The 19,293-nt window shown below is 54.8% G+C and overlaps 1 protein-coding gene across 1 annotated transcript in view; it reads left to right on the top strand.

Annotated features, from left to right (window-relative positions):
• Positions 1 to 19,293, top strand: part of EBF3 (EBF transcription factor 3) — a 128,694-nt gene that overhangs the window by 98,704 nt on the left and 10,697 nt on the right. The gene's annotated exons all lie outside the window — the stretch shown is intronic.

Below are 19,293 nucleotides of genomic sequence, written 5' to 3'. Positions count from 1 at the left end.
CAGGGTTGCTGCCTGCCCCCTCCCTCCTTGAGTGTGGTCTGCGGGCCCCAGGAGCATTCATGCCATGTGTCCACTGTGCTGCACCTGCCTTAGAAGCAAGTGGTCAGGAGCACAGGTGCCTGGGCACCGCAGACCAGGCTGTGGACACCCACAAGGTTTCATTGCCTGATTTTCCAAGGTGATGGTCAGGCAGGGCTTTCCTCCTGGTCTCTAGGGGGCAGGAAGCGCCCTTGAAATGGTCACCATCCCACCAGCCTCCCCACGGCTGCAGCTGCGCATCTTCTGGTGGCACCAACCATGTAGGTGTTGGCTGCTGACCCAGGCGCTGGAGGCTGGAGTCACTCGGAAGAAAGGCCTGGCAGATGAGGCACCCGGAATCATCAGCCGGTGAAAAACACACCCCTATATCACAGTCTGCTCTAGTGCCCACAACATGGCCAGAGTCGGACTCACCAGCTGGGCACTTCATGGGGAGAGCCGAGCTCTCGTGGCTCCAGTGTGCCCTGCAGGTGGCTTCCATGTGCATTCGAGCCCTGGATGCAGAATGCCCCGCCCCCCCACTGGGAGGCTGCTGTCCGCTGGGTGGGGTGTCTTTCAGGTGTGGGTTGTGGGGGGACATCAGGAACCAGCACACTTGCAGTTATAGGCAGGATGATTTCTTCCTTTTAGAGGAGAAATGAGGGGCAACACAGGCCCCGGGTTCTGCCCAGAGCCCCCCAGAGTCCCGGGCTGAAGGTGCTTGTTGGAGGACCCAGGTGACCTCTTGCTTTGTGCTGGGGACAGCATAGCCCCCAGGCCCCAGCCCTGGCCTCTGTCCACTCGGGGACGCAGCTTATTCGAAGCCCACTTGGCTTGTCCAGTGGGCCACAGGCTCCCCACTGACAGCTGGTCTGCTCGACCTCCTGCTCGTGTCCTGACTGCCCCACAGCTTTGGGAGGTGCCCATGGCCTGGCCTTCTCAATGCTGCTATTGAATGAGCTCTGCTTTCCCTGTCCCCTGCACCCCACTCATTACCAGGAATATACATTTCAAACAGCCCTCCGCTAGCGGGGCCAAAGCGAGGGGTCACCCCCTGTCTGACCTGGAAGTGCCTGTCTGATTTGCACGGCCCTGGAGTTGATGGGGCAACGAGATAATCACCATGAGGCCCTCCCCACTGAAAGCTGAGCACCCCCCGCCCCAGCATCCTGGCACCGATCAGTCCCATGGGGAGGGAGGCCCTGTCCCCTGGGCATCTGCTTCCCATCAATGTCCCTCGGCTCCAGAGGCTGCCGGGACACCCTCATGGTTAACCTTCCCCGCGGGAGGCCAGCCGAGGGGCAGCCAGACCAGGGGATAATGACCCCACTGGGCGGAGGCAGGCGGACTCCACCCGGTTCTGCGCCCGCCCCCCCCCTCCCCTTCCCCAGCCCACTGAGGGCTGTGACGACCTGCAGCAGGCCACCATGACCAGTTTATAGGGCTTTGAAGAAAGACCTGGGCTCCCAGGTCCAGATCCCGGGAGGCAGGCAGGGTCCCAATCCATCCATACAGGCTTTTTGCTGGTGTTGCAACTTGTAAAGGTACAATTACCCCGGACGCAGTGGCGGCTCAGTTGATTAGCACGGTGAATTAAAAGGATGAGTTACAAACGGCGCGTCCGGTGCGCGCATCCTGGTCCCCTTTGTGCTCCCAGCGTGCCTCACCCTGCTGGAAGAAGGTCAGAATTAGAGGGGGGGGGGGGCCTTCTCAAGCAGCTAGCACTTAGAAGGAGAATTAACCGTCGCTCTGTATGTAAATGCTTGCTCATAGGAAATTGTCTTCCAGACTGTAAAATGCAGTATGAACTGGTGGGCACCTAAAATTAAATTAATGAGATATTTGCTGCATTTAAAAGCGAATTGTGCAAATTAATAACGAAGAGCGGTGTTTGCTCCAATATTTGTCCAGTAGTGTGTCATTTGCTTGTCTTGTCATCCTTGACACAGTCCCCACGTGGCTTGCCCGCCCGAGGCACCCGGCATCGAAGCCAGCCGGGCCGGTGATGCCACACTCTCCCACTTCACCGGTGGAAAACACATCCAATTGTGAAGAGTAATAAAAGGAATTATTTTTTAATTAGAATATAAGCATTGCAGTGTGATTTGATTAAGACAAATTGGAATTTGTATGCTTCTAATTGAAATTATGTCATAGCGAAGACCACTTTTGCAGAAGCCTGTGCCAGTGTAGGGGAGGCATCGGTCCTGCCACACGGGAGGGTGCACCGTTTTCTTCAACCCTCTGCTTGGCAGGCAGAATGGCTTCCTGTCCAGCCAGCGCACCGCACCGTGAGCCGTGGCTTTCACAACTCAAGGGGGGTCATTTTAGGGGGACCCTGTCCATCTCTCTGCTCCCCAATGTTTGGCTGACACATCGTCTATTGGAGAGTTCTTTTGCTCAATGAGAGAAGTGGTCCCAAGTGACTAGCAACCACCGTGTCTTCTATGACACATGGAGCCTAGTTGTGAATGAGGTCCTGGCTGGGGCCATCAGCACATGGATCCCAGGGCCCTGGACCGCTGGGGCAGGGCGCTTTCCCAGTCCGCCGATGGTCCCAGCGCTGATTTTCTGTGCAAAGATCGGCATTTTGTTTACAGCTTATGAAGTGGCTCGTCCATTATGGCCGATACTTTGTGCTCTTCTGATTGGTCCCTTAGACTGCTCTTTGGGCTTTTTGAAAAATAGTCAAGGGGGCAGCCTGTCTAGGGTAAGGTACCAGATTTTAACGTTGGTAAAGCGGCACACCAGTGAGACACCATTGATAAACTCATATCCTGCCGAAATAGCCACATGGCAACCGAAAACCATATACCCTAGCTTGTCGTGCATTTTTTCCAAAAATTGGGACTTTTTAAAAATGCCGCGGAATTGGGAAAAAATTGTTAAAAATTGGGACTGTCCTACCAAAAGCGGATGTCTGGTCACCTTAGCTAGGGTCCTGTCCCGGGGCCATAGGCTGAGCATTTCCAGGGGCTGGCCACGTCACCCACCCCCTGCCCCCCAGGCCAGGCGCTCCTACTCCTGGTATCATCGTGGCTTCTGTGTGCATCCGAACGTGGTGCCGTCAATAGCGCGGTGACACTGTGGGTCGATCGTGCCCTTCGACCACAGCCGGCACCAACGAGCTGTCGCCCAGGCCAGTGCTCTTCAAACAAATTACTTGTATCCACGGAGCAAATGGTTCTTAATTGCTTCCCACAAATCATGCTATTTTTACTATGCGAAATGCCAAGTCACCCCTCCCTTCAATGCAAACCACCTGATTCTTCCCAGGATAAAGCCTTAACCACCGGGAGGGGATGTGGTGGAGACAAACGTTTTAAGCGCAGACATTGGAGTTTGGGGACCACTTGTGGCTGGGCCAGCCTGTTGCTCTCCACACCCCTGGCTGGCTCTCTGCTGCCAAGGCCACACTGCCCCTGCCCCCGGGCACTCCTGTGCTCTCACTGAGGGTGCCAGTTTGAGAGTGTCCCTGGAAGGCTGTGCCTCTCCATTGTCCCCAGAGATCCCTGGAGTGTCAGCTGACCCGGGACCTGTGCGTGCCAGGCCCGCCACCTGCCGTCATGTTCAGCACACCAGCCTGGGGGGGACGGCGCGGTTAGGGTAGACTTAGGCCTTTGCTCCCTGTGGTCGCTGTGAGCAGCCCCAGGGCTGGCTCTGACTCAGGGACTTGGCCAGGTCCTGTCCACCTTCAGGAAGGGGGGCATGACTTGAGTCCATTGTGTCTAACCACCCCTATAAGGCACCCTTGTTTTCAAAGACCCCCTGCGTTAACTGCAGGGATGGGGCTCTCTTGACGATGTCGCCAAAGTGAGTGGGTGGGCATCTCTCAAGCTTGCTTTTCTCCCTGGGAACCAGGATGCTGTGGCTCCTGACAACCCCCCGCCCTTCCACCTGGCCATCTTTGGGGCCTTCTCAGGAATCTGGTGCCATGGTGGGGGAGGGGGCTGGGTCAGTGCCCATTTGCAGGGCCACCTAGGGCGGGTCAGTTGCTGTCGGCTAGCTCTGTACCGGCTGGAGGGACAGCCTGGCCAGGTGCCTTTCTGCTGAGTGGCCCCTGCAGGGCCTGGGGTCACTGCTGCCCCCGGCCTCCGTCTCCGAGGAGACCTGCAGAATGAGATAGACCGTTTGTGCCATTGCACAAGTAGACTATTTGTCCTAATCAGTGACACCATTTACTGGAATTGCTTAAAATGAACTATACCTCATACAGAAATCGCACATTTAGAGAGTTCCATTCATCATCGGAAAATTGAGGGCCGGTAAACTTTTCTGTTCCTCCAGTGGGATCGTAGACATGCATCAAAATGTTAAAAATGATTGGTGAGAAGGGACTGTCACCCATTTATCACGGAAAAGAACATTATTTGCTAATTTCCCGACCAGGCTGCTGACAGGGTGCTTCATCTTGGGACCCGCCGTGACCACTGTGGCCTTTCTGTTATTAGTACAAGTCAAGCGCTTTTGGGCTGTTGCTAACAAGACATATTTGTCTGTCATCAGAGAGGGCTTTACTTGTTCTCCTAGTGGCGGTGACCAAAGTCCGCCCCCCGCCCCCCTATTGGCTGCGGCTGCTGCGCCAAGCGGCCCGGACCAGGGCCGGGCCGATCAATCACAAAGTTCCCGAGTGGAGGTGAGTGTATTGACTCGGAGACACCGAGTCCGCCAGGCCGGAGTGGCCGAGACGGCCATCTGTCTTCCCCAAAGGACAAAAGGGGCACCTGGGTTGCACTTAACAACCGCCCCAGGCTGGGCGTCGGAGGCTGTGCTGGCCTTGGCCCGCTAGGCTCCCAGGGTCGGCAGGTTCTGCACCCCCTTCCCAGTCCCCTCCACCATGTCAGGGGAGGACCCAAAGGAGGTTGGATGCTTCTTTAGCATTTCCGGTCAGCATCCTTCCCAGGCCCAGCACTTGGAAATAACCTGGAGGGTGGGATTGTGAGTGCTGGAATGGACCAGAGAGCTCAGCCACGGCGTGACATGTCTGGATGCCGGGGAACACTGGACTGGGTGACCTAAGGACATATGCATGTCCATGATCTGAGGTGACCAGGGGCTGGCAGGAAGGTGACGGGGGCCTCTTGCTTGCTGGATGCTGAGTTGGAGTGAAACTCATTCAGCGACCTAAATAACACGATGGTTACACGCCTTGATGTGGCTTGGGCACCGAGTTCAAATGCTTGAGACGGGCTTGAGATGTCTCACGTTTGGTTCCACACAGAGGTTTCACTTGGTAAAGTGGAGGGTTAGCCCCAAATCGAAAGCCCCTCAGCCTCAGCTACAACGCAATGGCGGCCCCACCGGCCAGCCGAACAGTGGGCTCCGCGGCAGCTACGCTCATGAGGACGTGCATGACCAGCCCAGTGGCCTTTCCGTGTGTTGTGCTATTGAGGCACTATGAGGCTGCAGCACCTCCACCCACCCAGTCAGTACAATCGTGTGGGTTGGATATGCATCAATGTACATCTCAGTTTAGGACAGTGAACTCCAGTTCACGGCTATTCCAGCTCACAGGGACGCACAGGACAGAGTGCACAGCTGAGTGGTAACGGCTCGGGGTTGGGCACTGATAAGGCAAGCATCTGGCCCGGGTGGTGGCAGGCATGTCCCGGCTGGGTGGGCATGTCCACTCTGTGCCTCTATTTATGGGAGCCTTCTGGGCCTCACAGACAGGTGAGCCCCAGGTGGGGATTCAAGGCTTGAAAGCACAGTGTGAGCCAAGAAAAAGTGCTTTTGAAAACTAAGTTATGATTCTAGTATATTGTCATGTGTCATGCTAAACAGAATTGTCATCTCAATCCGATGCACCTTTAAAAGTGAATCGACTTGTCCTGTAGGACCCTTTAGGTGTCCAGAAGCAACACACAGACTGCTCACAGAGTTCTTCTGCCTGTTCTCCAACAGACAGACAGACTGACAAACAGAAGAAGGAATGGGGCTGCGTCTGCTGCCCCTTGGCTACAGTGTATCTGTTGTAGTCGCTGGATCTGTCGTGATACTTTGTGATTGAGGCCAGCACACTTGTTTATGCCTCTGTTTCCTTGGCGATTCCGTGAGCACCAGTTCTCCTGTCAGCTCTGAACATCTCCTCCTTTACCATGCTTCTCTCTGCTCACCCACAGCACCATCAGGATAGCCGAGTGTCGTGCTAGCCAGCCTGAGAGAGAGGACGCGCACACTGGCTTTGTTTAAAGTATTTATGTGTTGTGTTCAATGTTTTAGGTTAAGTTATGCTTCACATGGAGTTCTTTGTGAATAAATCCACAGATCTATTTAGAACAGTGCAAATTACATGAACTTGGAGTTTTCCAAAGTATTGTATCACCTTTATTAGAACTGAATGGGAGGCAGTTTCAATTTGTGATCTTAAATAAGGGCCAGAAACCAGAGTGAGTGTACTATCAGTAAGAAGAGTTGTGTGTTTGACTGCTAGCCACAGGTCAGCTGTTCGAGCCATCTACCAATCTAAAAGGGAAAATGAGACTTTCTCCTCCCATAAAGATTCACAGCCTCAGCGACCCGCAGGAGAAGTGATACTCTGTCCTGAGAAGTGGCCATGAGTCGTAATCGACGGAGATTCAAATGTTTCGAAACCCAAAATAGGTTTGCCAGAGTTCAAACTCCTATATTAAAACTAAATGGTTCCCATCATGTCATGGCTCAGCTTCCCTCCTGAGCACAGAGACTCTTAAGAGAAAAGTGAGAATTTCTTTTACAGAGAAGCGTGGAGTCAACTACAGCTCTGAACCATTTGACGTGACTTATCCATTGACTTCTCTATATTGAAATGTGCTCTGAAATGCTCAGTGTGTAATTCGAAGAACAAAAATTTAGGTATTCAAAAACATTTGTGGAAATGGCCATGACATAAGCCTTACAGCTCCACACTCTAAATTGCCCTAACACCTTCCTTAACTATTGCATCTCCAATGTTATCTTCTGTTCTTCTCCAGCTATGTTGCGTCTCTGTAGCTCCAACGTGCAGTCTCTGTGTATACTGTGTAGAGCCAACGTGCAGTCTCTGTGTATACTGTGTAGAGCCAACGTGCAGTCTCTGTGTATACTGTGTAGCTCCAACGTGCAGTCTCTGTGTGTACTGTGTAGCTCCAACGTGCAGTCTCTGTGTATACTGTGTAGAGCCAACGTGCAGTCTCTGTGTATACTGTGTAGAGCCAACGTGCAGTCTCTGTGTATACTGTGTAGCTCCAACGTGCAGTCTCTGTGTGTACTGTGTAGCTCCAACGTGCAGTCTCTGTGTATACTGTGTAGAGCCAACGTGCAGTCTCTGTGTATACTGTGTAGCTCCAACGTGCAGTCTCTGTGTATACTGTGTAGAGCCAACGTGCAGTCTCTGTGTATACTGTGTAGCTCCAACGTGCAGTCTCTGTGTATACTGTGTAGCTCCAACGTGCAGTCTCTGTGTATACTGTGTAGAGCCAACGTGCAGTCTCTGTGTATACTGTGTAGCTCCAACGTGCAGTCTCTGTGTATACTGTGTAGCTCCAACGTGCAGTCTCTGTATACTGTGTAGAGCCAACGTGCAGTCTCTGTGTATTTTGTGTAGCGCCAACGTGCAGTCTATGTATATTGTATAGAGCCAATGCGCAGTCTCTATGTATATTGTGTAGCGCCAACATGTAGTCTGTGTGCATACTACACAGCATTTCAAACCCAGAAGGCAAAGCCAGCTGCCGTCTGCTGCACTCTCACTCACGGTGACCCTGCAGGACAGGGTAGAACGGGCCCTTTGGGGTTCTAAACCTTCCGTCTTTGAAAGGCTGCAGAGCGGCCGGTGGGTTTGACCTACTCAGTTCATGATTGGCAGCTCAGCGCGTAACCAACTAGCCGCCATGGGCCCATATGCACTGTTCCTTGGAAGCCTCTTCGTACCTCATTCTTTTTCAACTTTTTTTCTTATCCTGTCATTTGTGGGTCTGAGTTTAGAACTAGGAGGATGAGTGAAGGAATTAGTATGACTTAAAAGCTGGAAACACAGTGGAAGACCATACCTATGAAATTAGAGCTGATGCGGTCTACACAATGCAGTTTTCTGAACCAGAGCCCAGGCATCCCCAGGAACAGGCCTAAAAACCGAGACAGCAAGAAATACATGTGGGGTTGGGCTGCGTATATAATGCCACAGGCATCACTGCAGCCCAGGGCTCACCCGCCCCCGGCCCTTGCGCTGGCCTCCCTTGCTGGGCTTGTCTGGTGGTCTGAAATGGCTTCTCCAGTCTGGGCCTCTTCAGACCAGTGTCCTGGCTTCTCTCACAGAGCAGTCTGCCCCAGGCCCGCTCTCCATTTGCACAAAGCCAGAGTGCGTCACACTGCACACTCGTTCGCGGAAACAGTGTTTTAGTGGGACGAGACGATGGAGCCTTTGCCAGACGCATGGGCTATGAGTGGCCCTGGCTGAGCTGTTGGTGTGCTGTGGACACACACAGGGCACCAGGCCGGCGGTGCAGGGGTGGGTGGGGGCAGGAGGACACATGTGCTGTGGGACTCCTGAGCCTGCCACATTGTAAACAGAAGCTCCCATGGGGACAATAGACCTTGGTGAGCATGGATGGATCCCACCTTCCAGGGGGACTTTCTTAAAGGTACAGCCTCCTCGGGGATGCTCCTCCCTTAGTCCAGTTGCCACCTTGCCTAGCTTGCTTGTGTGACATGTGCCAACCCACCTTCTTGTGCCCTAGCACCGCAGGGACCCAAATCCAGGAAGACCAGGGCATTGGGCTCAGGGACCTGTCTAATCCCGACATTTCATTTTCTCTCTTAGTTTCCTGGGCGAAGGTGCTTGTTCTTATCAGGGCAGCTGGATAGGGGGCTGGGTTTCAGGGCTGCTCTGTGCCCCTTGGGGGACGGGTTGGGGGTTCTCTGTCCTGCTCCCCTGAGCCTGTGCCCTCAATGCAAGTCATCAGATGTCCAGGTTGTAGTGGCCACACTTGCCCTTAACCCCCAAACCTCATTTTGGCATTTCCTGGTCAGCATGTTCCATGCCGAGTCCCCATGTGACGCCTGGGTCCTGGGTCCCTGACAGTGTCCAGCCAGGATGTCGGTCACTGTATCCTTACACTGAGGGGCTGCATGGCGAGGTCTGGGTGGTTGCTTTGTGCTCCCTCCACACCAGGCCGTGTGCCTTGTCTGCTTGTCACTGGTGCAAGCTTGTTTGAGAGTCAGCTGAGCTGCAGCAGTCTGAGCATGGAGACCCCAGCCCTGGGAGGTGCTGGAGCTGCCGCCCACCCAGGCTTCTGGCCCCAGAAGCTGGTGCTGTCCTCTTAGATGCATGCAGGCTGGTGATGGCACCACGCTGGCGACATGTGCCCCTACGCAGCCCTGCCTGCGCCCTCTTCTTTACTGCCTCAATCCCGTCCCCATCACCTCCCACCCCCAACTCTGACGGCGTGTGTTCCTTCTCTCTCCTCCACGCTCAGGGGATGCGAGTGAGTGGCAGTGCTCTTTGGAGAGGAGGTGGCCCCTGAGGGTGGTAGGACTTGGCTTTCTGGCACGAGCTTGGGCAGGCGGGCAGGCAGCTGCGTGCTGTGGACCATTCAGGGACAGAGGAGCTACAGGTGCTCACCTGGGGTCCTTGTCAGGGTTACAACCCGCCATCCTTCAGCTGCTCAGAAGAGCTACCTGCGGCGCCTAGAGGCTGGACAAATGAAGCACAACCCAAGCCCACCAACACCGGCTCGCAGGACCCTGGAGGATGGGGTGGGACTGCCCCTCTGGGCCTGAGACGGGGCCCTTTCTGGGAGCAGAAGGTCCCAGTGTAAACAGAGAGCAGGTCACGTCATCACAGTACACTGGGAGTGGTGCCCAGCCTTCAGGGAAGGAACCTGAGTGGCACTGAGCCCCAGGGAGATGGCCTGTAGGCCGCTGGGCAGCAGGGCGAGGAGTCCCAGGGAGAGCGAGCCTGGGGATGATAACTGAGGGGACAGGTCAGGCTGTCGGCTGTCAGGGGGCTGAGCGGGACTGAGGCTGGAAAGGGTGGGGCATCCTATAAAGTCATGGTTTCCTTCTTGTTCTGGTTTAGCTGGGACTTAGCTATCTCTTGTGTGATCGTCTGTGGGTTAAAAGTAGAGCTGCTGGCCCCAAGGTCAGAAGTTCACACCCACTAGAGGGAGAAAGATGAGGCTTTCTACTCCCATGAAGATTCACAGGCTCAGAAACCCACAGGGGCATTTCTACCCTGTCCGGCAGGCTCCCCACCATGTGGAGTTCACTCAGACAGCAGCAGTGCCTTTGGTTTCTGGGTTGTGTGCAGACAGGGCTGTGTTTCTTGCGGCCAGCCCCCAGGGAGTTTCCCTGAGAGACCCACTAGTTCAAGAGCGGCATGCAGCAGTGCCATGCAGTGTGAGCGGAGGCTTCTCGAGACACCTGTGGGCGGTCTCAGTCCCCCCAGGGGCTGTAATTTGAGCAAGGCCCCTGGTTTAGGACAGCCCCTGCTCTTTTTATTCAGCCTGATAACCGTGAGCTGAAACAAATGCTTCCTGGGGGTGATAGGGGGCAGTCAGGCACAGGTGACAGTCCACAGAGTGAGGACCAGAGCTACTCTGCTGTCCAGTCACATTCAGCTCATGAGATGTGTCTCCACCAGCACGGACATGGACACCACACCAACACTGCCACTGCCATCAACTCCCTTCTGATTCAGTGACCCCAGAAGATCGAGGCGAACTGGCCTTTGGGGGACCTTAGTGGGAGCCTCATCTTCCCATCATTTTATTATGGCCTCATCTTCCTCCCTTGGAGCTGCGGGGGGCTTAGAACTGCCGACCTTTGGGTTAGCAGTCCGGTGCTCAACCCACAGTGCCATCAGGGCTCTGTACAGGTCTAGCTGGCACGTACATGCAAATCAGACTAGAAATGCTGTAGGCACCTGTGCATTTTTAAAAATCAGATCTATTCACAGACTCTAAGATACACCCTGACAAAGCATGCCGAGCCCAGCTCCCTCTATCCTGTCCTTTCTCACTCAGCGGCCCTGCAGGACCGGCTCTCACTCTCCACGGGGATAAAGCCCCGTCTTTGCCCCGAGGAGCTGGTTCTCAACTGCTGGACTTGCATGACCAGCTTACCACCACCATTCGGGGTTTAAAACTCCTTGTTCACAAAGCTGTGCAACCATTTTCCTAATTCCAAGAATTCCATAACTTCATTCCATATTTCCTTCCCCTGGCAACTTTACATATGTATCTATGTAGACATACACATGTATACACACATGCACACACATCTCTAACACACATGCAACCCGTGTTTTAAAGGAAGTTTACATGACAGTCTAAGCTCGCATTCTGCAACTTCTACGACTCTCTAAGTTGTGTGGTGACACTGGTGCACGTTCCCACGAGGCAGGGTGGTCCCCATAGTTCAGCTCTGGTGGCTCTCTTCCTAGGTCCCTTTGGCCCCCACCTGCATCTGTTCTTATGGGCACAAAAGTAGTTCACATCTGGCCCTCGAGGATGTAGGTGCTGACGGGCGCCCACGTCAGGTGTGAGGCGTGGCCAGCCCGGCGTCCTGCTCATGGGCAAGTCCCAGTCCACTGCAGGGACAGCCTGCACTTCTGTGTCTATCCTTCCTGATGGACATGCAGGCTGCCCTGAATGTGCGGTGGACACTAGAGAAATCGCCCCTTTACATCTTTGGCTTTGAATTGAAGGTGTCTCTTTTCTAGGTTGCCCTGTGACTCCCGAGTCACCTGCACACCCACTGTGGTCTCCGCACTGAGGCAGGTGATGTCTGCACAGCCTGACCCCCCCCCCCACACACACACACCACAAATAGGCACAGAGGCCCCCACAGGTCCGCTTGAGCTGGCGGGCTGGCGAGTTCTTTCTTTCTTTTGTCCCCAGACGAGACAGGGACACATCAGGTGTGGCTGAGGGCCCAGGGAAATGTTGCAGGGGCCCAGTAGTGGGTGTAAAGTGTGCAGACCCTCTGCCTGGGGGCTTGGGAGCTGACTTTCAGGTATCTTGACTCCAGCAGAGGGCCAGGGGCAGCCTGGCGCTGTGGGCCACTGTCAGAGAGCTGTCTTTACTGATCTCACCTCTGGCTGCTCCACAGGGCTTTCCATGCCAAAACCCAAAAGGGGGGGGGGGTTTCCCAGTCACAGACAGAGATGCCCCTGGGGGGTTCCAAGACTGTAAACAGGAGCCTCGTTATCCCTCAGAGCATCTGGTGGGTTCGAACCACCGACCTTGTAGTTGGCTGTGCAACATTTAACCACCTGTGCTGCTGTGGCTCCTTTTCTAAAGTGGGAGGGGCCTGACAGGTTAAAGCATCTGAGTGAGAGGGCATGGGGGAGGTAGGCTGGCTGAGGCCACTCCCCACCCTCCCTGTGGCATGGGGAGAGCCCTGACCCAGGCACCTGAGCCCCAGGAGCAGGCATGTCTGCTGGGCCGTGTCTTCAGGGCGTCCCCACTGCAGGTGGGCTGGGATGTGGCGGATTGCAGTAAACGCCATTACTGGATGTATTCTTGGAGGTGTGTAAACAGGAATGTTTGAACGTAATCCAATAGTTGTCAGCAAAGCTGTTATTTTGGTAACAAGGAAGCCGATCAGTCCCTTTCTGCCTCCTGTGTGTCCCATCACAATGCATGCGCCCGCTGCCGGCACACGGTGCGCCTGCCTGCCCGAGCCCCCACGCATGCCCAGTGCAGCCACCTGACTTTGATTAGAAGTCAGGTGGCACTTGTTCACCTGTGGGGAATGCCCCACAGGGAGTGGGTGGAGAGAATTCTGAAGCTGCTACCGTGCGGCCCTGGAGGCTGACCTTGGGTGGTGTCAGAGGTGCCCCTGCTGGTTGGGGGGGGGGTTGTTAACGCGGGGGCAGCCAGAATGCAGAAAGGCCAAAGTTGCTTTTGTCCAGCCACAACTAGTTGGGGTGAGGGGGACCCATTTGTCGCCCCCTGTGCATGGCAGGCTGCGTGGTCAGCTGGGGTCTCCAGCTGGCCCCCACACGTATGCCCTGAGCCGCCCGGCCTCTGTGGCCGCCCCCCCCCACGCATACCACAATGCCCGTTTGCCCCGCCAAGTCCTGTGATTGAAATTCATTGCCAAATTTATTGAGAAATTAATGAGAAAAGCTGCAAAGTATTGACTTTGAGAGGAAAACACAACTCATCTTGAATGAGGAGGAAAATGCAGCAATAATTTAGCCACTATTGATCTGGCCCTGTCCATGTATTGATCTTCATTTTACAATATTAATTTGCACCTGCAATCGGCTGCAGGGGAACCGATTTCATTTTGCGGCTGTGTTAATGTGCTCCGAAGAGGTGGGGGGTGGGGGTGTCTTGCGTTGGGTGGCACAGGCAGATCCCCCCTTCTATTTTTGCTTGTTATCGAAACACACTAAAAATTAATATTTTGTCGGACAAAATATGAAGGCAGACGCCCATTTTCAGCGCAGCCCTCCTCCCGCCCTCGCAGCCGGCTGCTTCCCTTCCCAGCTCCGAGCAGCCAGAGCCTGGACTTGCAGCCCCCTCTCATCATCATGCCCGGATCAGTTCAAAGTTCATGAAATTTCTATGAGCATTGATCTCGCCACATTGATTTTTTTTTTGCAGCAGATCTTTGAAATTTTAATTTCCCGAGCATCTGAATTTCTTATACATCAAGTGTGCTCAGAGGAGACAGTTGATAGAGCAGAGAACTTACCATCATTTTCAAGCCTTACAATAAAATAAAAGGAGGGGCTCAGGCATTTGCAGACCCCTGGAAACACTTCTGAGGAGAGCTGAGAAGGGTGGGGGGGTGCAGGCTTGTGAAATACCAGTTTTGTCTTCGGTGGCTACTGGTTTGTAGACCGTCTTCTTTGAAGTAACAGCTCTCTGAGGGGCCCGCAGAACTGAGCCTCGCCCTCCTGGGTGCTCAGCAGTGCTTATCACCTGGTCAGATTCACCTAGTTACTTATCAGTGGGACATTTAATAACCTCAAGGTGATGTAATTGTTATTGGCACTCCCGCCCCCAACCCCCCCCACCCCCCGGCCGTTGGATTCAGCTGGTTAATGTGTAAGCTCCTTGTCAGCAAAGAGCACTTTGTCACTGAAATCACTAGCCCCCTCTAGAGGAATGTCGTTGTATTGAACAATTTAATTTTACTTTATTAATTTTTACACATTACAACCTGTGTTCACTCAGGCACACAGAAGGCCCCCCCACCTGACGCTCCACCACCACCACCAGGCCCAGTCCAGGCAGGGTCTGGGCCTCATCGTGCACCCACGAGCCCTGCCTCATTTCACGGCCCCTGCCGCTGCAGGGGGAGCCCTGGCGTGCCTGCCCTCTGAGCCGGCTGCAGCTGCCTGGGATGCACTTAGGCTGCTAATGTGGAAAGCTGCCTCGTTAGGAGGTTCTGTTTGTAGCAGGGAAATTACCACGTTATGACAAATGCATGCTTGGGAAGTTATAGGAAGATGATCATCATTGAAATGAGGCTGGAAGTCATTGGACGGCTGCAGCCAGCAGCTGGGAGGGAACAAATGAATGACCTCCTGTTTGTAGGATGCTGGGCTGGGTTTTACAGGCAGAAGGTAAACAGGGGCTCACTGGGCAAGACCTTGTCTCTGCCTTGGCCCCCTGGCAGAGACAGGCCTCGCCCCACCCGCCTCACCTGTGCATCAGCGGGACCCTCACGTGGCCAGTGATTCTGCTCTGGATGCACAGGTGCTGGCTGCCACAGAGCGCCCACAGCCCACCCTGGCATGGGCAGATGGAGGTTGAGCCCACAGTTAAGCTTTACCAGACACTGAGGCTCATGGTTCACAGGACACCCCTGGGCTTTAGGGGGCTGGGAGCTCCCCTAGTAGGTGGCCTTGGAAGCAACAGCAGCCAGCCACCTGCAGGGGGCAGCTTCTGGGAACCGCACCCAGGTATGCAGTAGCTGCTCAGAAGATGCTCAGAGAAGACACTCAACCTAAGCTGGAGGCTGATGGGTTTTTCCTTCCACCAGATGTAGTTCTACACCCAAATTCCCACGCTGGCCTCCAACAAACCAATAATATGCTTACACGTGCACGCCCACACATAATCCATGTACATACATACATGTATTTATCTATGTGTCCATTTACTTCCTACCCTGGGCTTTTTTCCCTCCCGCCCACCCAACCCAGGGCTTCTAAGGAGAGGTCCTTTCCATTTAATCAGGCTCCTACCTTAATGGACTTGCTATTCAAGTACAGTCAAATGATTCTCTGCATTTTGGGGTCTTCAGAGGAGCGGCAACCTCCGGGCAGGGCTGGCTGACAAAGGGGGTTAAGCTCTTGAGATGAAAATGGAAGGCACAAGAAAGGGCCCCCCACCGCCCCCACTGCCTGCTGGAAGGCTGCTGATTGCAGCAGGCAGCCCCAGCTCTGGTGCGACTTCCCACCGGCACATTAGCTCTGGAAGGCCCAACCTGAACTGACATCACAGACGGTTAAAATGTTACCCATTCTGGGATGATGAATCCCCCAGCACAGGGGCACGGTGGGAATGGTTAGACTCCCGCTTCCGTTCAGACTTTAACACATGCAAAGTGAAGGGATTAACTCCAGGACCCTGGGAGACACAGCGAGGTGGCCTTTGGCCGTGTGGCTGTCCGCCCTAGCCTGTAAGGACCACTGGTCCTGCGTCCTGGGTCAGGTCCTACTTGAACTGAACCCAGGCTGTTTGCCGGCCTTGGCGTGGTAGCCGGAGAGCTGGCCCTTCTGCCGGCCGTCGGAGTGCTGCCTCGCTTGGCAGGGAAGCGGTTCCCGGCTCTCCTAGCTTCTGACTCACTCGCGGTTTATTGCTGTGTAATTTTCTTATTCTAGAATAAAAGCTCTCCAACCAAAATTACTATGCATTAGGCCGCGGTAGCCTACTCAAATGGATATTAATACAGTTTATCTCTAAAAGGACGAATAATGTATTTGAGACAGATAAAAGCCCCTCTAGTAAATGAGGAATGTTAATATCGTATGGCGCGGTTAATAAAGAGATATTTCACCAGGGAGATTTGTTTTACGACTTTTGATACAACAGCCTTGTAATCTGACATATCTTAAATGATATAATTTTGCCCATACATTCATCTCTTTTATTCACCGCCGCGGCCCAGCTGAGCGGAATTTGAATTCAGAGCAAAGCAGGCCCGCTAATTACTTCTGTGGGGCTTCATTTGAAAAGTTGGACTGAGGGGAGGCGGGGAGCACACGGGTGGCGGGGAGCTGGGTTGGAGGAACGGGATGGTGTTCTCTTTTGGGTGTGGGGTGGGCTTGTTTGGGCTTTGTTTCTGATCTCTTTCTTTCTCTCGCTCCCCCTTCGGCAGAAAACAACGCTGGTCTTGCTGTGCTTAAGACAGAGTTTAGATTCATTTAACCCAGTGACACTGGCCGGGAGACGAAGCAAGCTTTTAAATAATCCCCTGGAATAAATTGCTCAGGAACCCGAGCCATTAATTTATGGTTCTCCTGATGCTGACAGATATGAGGGCGGGCGGCGGCAGGGAGACCAACAAATATTAACATAAAACAAATCTGCTTGATTCCTCTTCATATTTCTTCTCCATCCCTGACTCCGCTCACCGGAGGCTGCCTCTCTAATTATCCACGAGGTCAGTAAGCAAAATTGGGAAGAAGCTGGGAGATCAATACAAATTATCCCTGAGCAAACCAGTGTTGACAGTTTGAATTGCAGCATATGTTTACCCAAAATCAGGCAATTTATCTTAATATCAGCAAAGTAATGCAGTGCAGGTGAAAGGTCAGACAATCTCTCCCCTCATAATTACCCAGTTCTAAAACAGGAAAGTGCTATTGATTGGCCGGCGCGGGGCGCGGGGCCCGGACGTGCCGAGGCTCCGGCTGGCTCCCGGCTTGTAAACTGGACACTCGGAACATTGATTGGATGTGTGTGACCAGCCCGACTCCTCCTGCTGCCGGCAGGGCCTGCGGCCACTACTCCGGGAGACTCCTGGGTTGGCTTGCGAGCACGGTGGCAGGGGCAGGGAGGTGCTGCGCCTGTGGAGGGCTTTGGCTGGATGGTGGCCCTGGGATTGTGGCGGCAGGATGGGCAAGGGCTTCTCCACTCTAGGAAGCACAGCAGACAGACAAGAGGACCCCACCCCGTTCCCGAACATGCCCTTTCTCCTGTCACTTTAAAAGAAGAGTCCATGTCTTCCGGTTCTCATACGGAAACCCACTGGGCTTCTGGAAGTGGAATTGCCAGCTGGGGTTGGGTCCTGGGGCTGAAGCCCTGCTGGTCCCCCAGACCTGGACCCCTCTAGTGTTCTCGTCGTAGGAACGGGAGAGCCCCTCTTTTCTGGGCGACAGTGCCGTCCAGGTGAAGCGAGGGATGGAGGGTACCCTCGTCTGTCTTCTTCGCACCGCACCCCCAAACTTGGGACCTGGAAGGAGAGTGTGGATTCCGAGAGGACGCCCGGAGCGCCCCTGGCAGGCCGCGAGTGTGCAGCTATTACAAGTCATAAAGCCGCTGGAAGCTGGCACGCAGGCCTTCTTCACCTTTTGGGCTTATTTGCATGAAATCAATAGCAGCCGATCATCTATCTTTTCTGATCAGCTTTCATCAGGCCAGGTTCATTAAGTCCGGCACTCGGGGTGATTAGCTGGGTGAGAGGAGTGACCCTGGCGTGCTGGAAACACCTCCACCAGGGGCCACTGTGCCTGTCCCCCCCTCTCCCCTCGGCCTCTCCCCTTCCCCCCCAGCCAGAAGGCCCCATCTCATCCTCCTGGGGCAGTCTCCCCTCCGGCCGGGCTGGGTGGACGGCCCAGCTCCCAGCAGCCCAGCCCGGCTGTGTCTGACACCCTTGCCAGGGCCCCGGCAGAGACATGACAAATTGCCCCCCCAGTCGACGCTGGCAGCTTCCGATGATTAATGGTCTGATTATGAAGTGGCCCTTACACGTGGAGAATTTACATCACAGGGAGTTGGGGATTTTTGCCATGTCACAGGCGTCGGGGCGCGTGGGAGAGCGGCACTCTGTGCCAGGAGAGGAAGAAAGGGGGAAAGAGAGGGTAAAATCCCGGCAAAAGCCATGTCATGTACAATCAATATGTCGGATCAATGCTTTATTAACAAGAAAATGTCTTACTTCACATTCCCAGTGAACCCGTGTCTCCGGGACCCATGATAGAATGTCAGCTCGCTTGTGGCCCTCAACTGCCACCGCCTTATCGAGCGTGCATGCGCGCGCGCGTGCTTTGGCCAGGCGTTGCTGCGTCCCAGGACAAGGGTGGCCAATTGTTTGGGGGGCGCCCTCCCAGGGGCGGCCCCTCACCTCGCTGCCGGGGCCTGGCACGCACGCACGCACGCACTTTGCAGCCCCGCTGCGTGGCGCGCGTTAATCATCACATTACATGCTGACTAATGAGTGATGCCCAGATAGCGGCTGAGTAATGAGTAGACCGGCGGCAGGCCTTATTAGTCTCAGAAAAGCCCCTGATTTATGTCTCGCCGCACGCCGCCGAGTGACTCCGCCGAAAACGATATGTACATCGAGAAGTAATGTACTCTAATAAGTATTTCCATCTTCGCGCCTCCACGGCCGGCCGCGGGCTCCGTCTGCTCTGCAGGCGCCGAGCCGTCGTCATAAAGCCGCCGCCGCCGGTTAAGCGCAGCGCGGGCCGCCGACTGACGGACGGGCCGGCGGTGCGCGCGCGCGCGGCCCGGGGGCCGCTGATTTATGAGCGCGCACAGTTCATAGTCAACATTGCAATTTGAGGGATAAAAAGATTAATTACTATTTGCGGCCCGCAATTTCGCGAGGCTGGCGGATCGCAGCTCCGTGGCAGTGCGGGCATGCTTCATGGCCGGCTCGCCAGCTACTCGCGGATTATTAAAGCCTTGCAAGAGTAAGTGCCCCGCCGCCCGGTGCGCGCGGGCGACGTGCTAGACAGAAAGGGGCCACCGGGGTAAGTCGGGCGCTGGCAGTAGCGGGCGTGTGTCCGGTTGCCAGCTCCCATAAATCCCGGCCGGCGGCGGGGAAGGAAGGCCGAGTGCGGGTGCGTGCGTGTGCACAGGCATGGGCGACGCCGGCCTCGCCACTAGGCCCTAGACCTGCGACCAGGTGCGCAGCCTTTCTTCGAATCCACGGAGTCTCTTCTCGCTTCGGCTCTCCTTCATTCCGATTATAGATGGGGAATAATGGTCGCTTTCATGTGCCATCACGTGCCACAGAGGCGGCGACAGCCGCGGCGCGGGCCTGAGCCTGTGCCTTAGTGCACGTGCTGCACGCTGGGAGGGAAGGGGTGCCTCTCAGCAAGTAACCCGTTTCCCTGTCCCC

Source organism: Tenrec ecaudatus, chromosome 16 (genome assembly GCF_050624435.1).
Source record: "Tenrec ecaudatus isolate mTenEca1 chromosome 16, mTenEca1.hap1, whole genome shotgun sequence".
NCBI lineage: Eukaryota > Metazoa > Chordata > Mammalia > Afrosoricida > Tenrecidae > Tenrec > Tenrec ecaudatus.
Note: the sequence above shows the minus strand (reverse complement) of the source record. Positions and strands in the feature narration are given on the sequence as shown.